Consider the following 4,360-nt stretch of genomic DNA (forward strand, 5'->3'; position numbering starts at 1 on the left):
ATGAATTCAACTTTGATGCTAGGCTAGACGTCTCTGGTACGCATGTATAGTGCCATGTCTCTTTATATTTGTAAGTTGAATCTAGCAGTAACATGTGAGTAACATTTGCACTGGTGTATGCATTTACCTCTAAGGAATTAAGTGCATGTTTGCTACAGCAGACAACACTGGTGTATGCATTTACCTCTTAAGGAATCAAGTGCATGTTTGCTACAGCAGACAACAAAGCAGAGTAGATGTATTCTTAGGCTCCTTATTTTCTTTGCCTGATGTCTTGCTTCTGGGGCAATATTGTACATATTCTCCTCCTTTATTTATTTTGCTTTGTACTCCGCTGTGGTGTTGAACTGCCGCTGTTGGATGAACAGGAGCGTGTGCCATCACCTGCTCGCCCATTGAAGATCCCTGCGAGAGCTCGAGAGAATCCACGCCCTAGTTATCTGTATTTTTCTTCGATATCGCATGAATGCAGATTTGTTTACTCTTGGGTGTGCATTGCTGTTCTTATCTCTGTACTTTCGAGTGGTGCTAATTTTAGGACATGTTCGGTGAATTTAGATGTTGGGAAGTGGATCCTGAATGCACTTTGTGTTTGCTATATTCAGATTTGTACACACAGTTTTTACTGTAAAAAAATCTGTAGTTACGTACGGTTTGAATCACTACACCTGAATCTACAGATTTGCACATACAAATCTTCAGAGATTGGGGCATATCAAATCTTGATATATCCACTGTATCTTCTTGCTGAATCGAGTGCTCTCTTATATAGGTCTATGAATTTCCTGAACTGGTGCATGTATATATTTGGGTGCTAATCAATTAGAGAATGTCTGTGATACCATGTTTGTACTACGTGCTAGTGTAGTTGTACTGATGCAAATACTACTTCTGTACTTATGGAGAAATCTATGATATGCCAGTTCGCGGCGTCCATCGCTTCTGTCCAAGCGCTCTTCATCTTGTGTGTCATCTGCAAGGCAATCAAGTTAATTAGATGTTGCTCTTTTCATGATCTGCTTCATACATACATGCATATGTGATTGCTTCCTACCTTCCTGCCTGCTACATCTCTGCTAGCATAAATCAAAGAGAAGAAAGAAATCTACCTATTTTTATCTGCAGCCTTTAATGAATTCTATGAATCTTTAGCCTTTAATGAATTCAATGTATGATTGTGATGAGAATTATGGTACTACTTGCTGTTTGCATCCTATACTTTTCTTGTGAATGATGCTATGTTGTCCTGCAGACTATCATATATTTTTGTGTTGTTTTTGCTGAATAGATTGAATATCTTTGTTACACACTGTAGCTTGTAGCTTTGCAAACTAACCTCCTCTAGTTCTCTTACTTTTCTGCAGACCGCCCATGGCATGGACGGCGACGACGACAGGAGGACGCCAGTTCTAGCCGGGAACATGGCCTTGTCCTGCTCGAGGAGGAGGGACGCACCTAGGCACCGGCCCTGTCCCGCAACAAGGGGTCTGCTCCTCTGCTTCCAAGGTAACCAAGCTGCCCTGCCTGAGCTCGACGATTCAAGCCCGACCACGACCACACACCGCTCCCAGCAGGTACCACCTCCCTCTCCCTCTGCTCACTAACCTGCTGCTAATCTCCCTGCACGGGCTGCTGCTATCGTAATTTTTATAATGGTTGATGTTTGTTAGCTAGTTGTAAATAGCTTGCTTTCTGCTAATGGCCCATTAGGTAGAGTAGCTATGCACCTGGTGGTGGTCATGGCCTTGCTGCTTCATCAGTTTTTTTCCTCTGGGTCATTAGCTAGCTATGCTATGCATGTGTTCGTTAATTTGCAAGAAAGAATTTATGTCCTTGTTTTCATTTCCTTGCTCTAGTCAAATTTATCCTTTTTTTAATACTAGCACTAGCACATCAGAGTACTAATACTTGTTAGATTTTGAGTATGCCACTGCTGCTAAAACAACAACAGCAACCATCAATTACCATAGCATGCCTCTGTTTTGGTAACTAGTTGCTGCACTCAATTAAATTAGCCTACCGACTAATCTAGTACATTATTAATTGTTGCTCCTCCACTTTTTCGGTATCTCTTGGTTTGTAATGGTACAGCTATAAATGTCATTTTCTTGAATGGTCTGTTCATAATATATTTGCCCCAGTTTTTCTAATTCTTCTCTCATTCATGTAACAGGGTGACAGGAAGCCATGTTGCCATTTTGTTTGTTCCCAGCCCCGACTGGTCGTCCGGTGAGTCCGTCATGTTGTCATTTTCTTGTAAAGTAGTACTGTATCACACTTGTAGAGCTTGTAAAGTATTGTATTACACATGGTCATATGTATTGGCATGGATAGAGCTTGTTACTGTTGTTGCCAATGTATTATGTGATCTGGTTGCTCTTATTTGAAGTATTATGTGTGCTTTTTGTCTGCCAATTTAAATACTGGTTGAAATATGAAGAATATGAGCCTGATAGATGGGGCCCACTTACCAGAACATGACAAATGGGACCCAGTTACCAGAACCTGACAACTGGGACCCATCTGACTAGTGGACCCACTTAATAAAAAAGGAAAATGAAATTGTTTAGACAAAAAGGCCACGGCCCAACAATAAAAAAGGCTGCAATGTTGGGCTTGGCCCATGCAGTCGACCAAAAAATTGACAGAAAAAAATCAAATAGGCTGAATTGTTGGGCCAGGCCCATGTAGAACAGCGAACTGGACCGGGCTGATTTTAACCAACGACCTTTTCAATTGGTCGCAATTTTGCCACGTCAGATTGCCGGGTCGGATCCGACGTGGCCTGGGCAGAGAGCTAGCGACCAAAATAGAAGGTCATGGAATCAATGACCTTTTGTTTTGGTCGTGGAATTCCACGACCTTCTCACAGAGAAGGTCGTTAATTTCAGTTTACGACTGCCAGCTTTTGACCTTCTGTTTTTGGTCACAAAAAGGTCGCAAATGAAAAACTATGACCTTTCAGCGGCCAATAGTGAGGGTCACAAGTTCACAAATTTCTTGTAGTGACTCTTGATTCATTGCATATCCCGGTACACCGCCGGAGGCATTCACATAGAGTCATATTTTGTTCTAAGTATCAAGTTGCAATTCTTGAGTTGTAAGTAAATAAAAGTGTGATGATCATCATTATTAGAGCATTGTCCCATGTGAGGAAAGGATTATGGAGACTATGATTCCCCCATAAGTCAGGATGAGACTCCGGACGAAAAAAAAAAGAAAAAAAGAGGCCAAAAGAAAAGAAAAAAAAAGAAGCCCCAAATAAAAATATGAGAGAAAAGGAGAGAAGGGACAATGTTACTATCCTTTTTCCACACTTGTGCTTCAAAGTAGCACCATGATCTTCATGATAGAGAGTCACCTATCTTGTCACTTTCATATATATACTAGTGGGAATTTTACATTATAGAACTTGGCTTGTATATTCCAATGATGGGCTTCCTCAAAATGCCCTAGGTCTTCGTGAGCAAGCGAGTTGGATGCACACCCACTTAGTTTCTTTTGTTGAGCTTTCGTACACTTATAGCTCTAGTGCATCCGTTGCATGGCAATCCCTACTCACTCACATTGATATCTATTGATGGGCATCTCCATAGCCCATCGATATGCCTAGTTGATGTGAGACTATCTTCTCCCTTTTTGTCTTCTCCGCAACCACCATTCTATTCCACATATAGTGATATATCCATGGCTCACGCTCATGTATTGCATGAAGATTGAAAAAGTTTGAGAACATCAAAAGTATGAAACAATTGCTTGGCTTGTCATTGGGGTTGTGCATGATTAAATACTTTGTGTGATGAAGATAGAGCATAGCCAGACAATATGATTTTGTAGGGATAACTTTCTTTGGCCATGTTATTTTGATTCGGTGGTATTGTTGGATGAAGCGGCCCGGACCAACCTTACATGACCACGTTCATGAGACCGGTTCCACCGACAGACATGCAACTTGTTTTGCATAATGGTGGCTGGCAGGTGTCTGTTTATCCACTTTAGTTGAATCGAATTTGACTATGGTCGGTCCTTGTTGAAGGCTAAAACAGCAAAATTGACGAAACACCGTTGTGGTTTTGATGCGTAGGTAAGAACGGTTCTTACTAGAAGCCCGTAGCAGCCACGTAAAACTTGCAACAATAAAGTAGAGGACGTCTAACTTGTTTTTGCAGGGCATGTTGTGATATGATATGGTCAAGACATGATGTGATATATGTCATTGTATGAGATGATCATGTTTTCATAAAAGGTATCAGCAACTGGCATGAGCCTTATGGTTGTCGCTTTATTGTATGAAATGCAAACGTCATGTAATTGCTTTACTTTATCACTATGTGTTAGCGAGAGTTGTAGAAGCAATAGT

The 4,360-nt window shown here is 41.1% G+C and overlaps 1 long non-coding RNA gene across 1 annotated transcript; it reads left to right on the forward strand.

Annotated features, from left to right (window-relative positions):
- The first annotated feature begins 1,268 nt into the window (after positions 1 to 1,268).
- Positions 1,269 to 2,375, forward strand: LOC109779555 (uncharacterized). Its single transcript, XR_002236855.4, has 2 exons — positions 1,269 to 1,574; positions 2,174 to 2,375. It is a non-coding gene; the product is annotated as an uncharacterized lncRNA (long non-coding RNA).
- Positions 2,376 to 4,360: the final 1,985 nt, after the last annotated feature.

Source organism: Aegilops tauschii, chromosome 1 (assembly GCF_002575655.3).
Source record: "Aegilops tauschii subsp. strangulata cultivar AL8/78 chromosome 1, Aet v6.0, whole genome shotgun sequence".
Lineage (NCBI taxonomy): Eukaryota > Viridiplantae > Streptophyta > Magnoliopsida > Poales > Poaceae > Aegilops > Aegilops tauschii.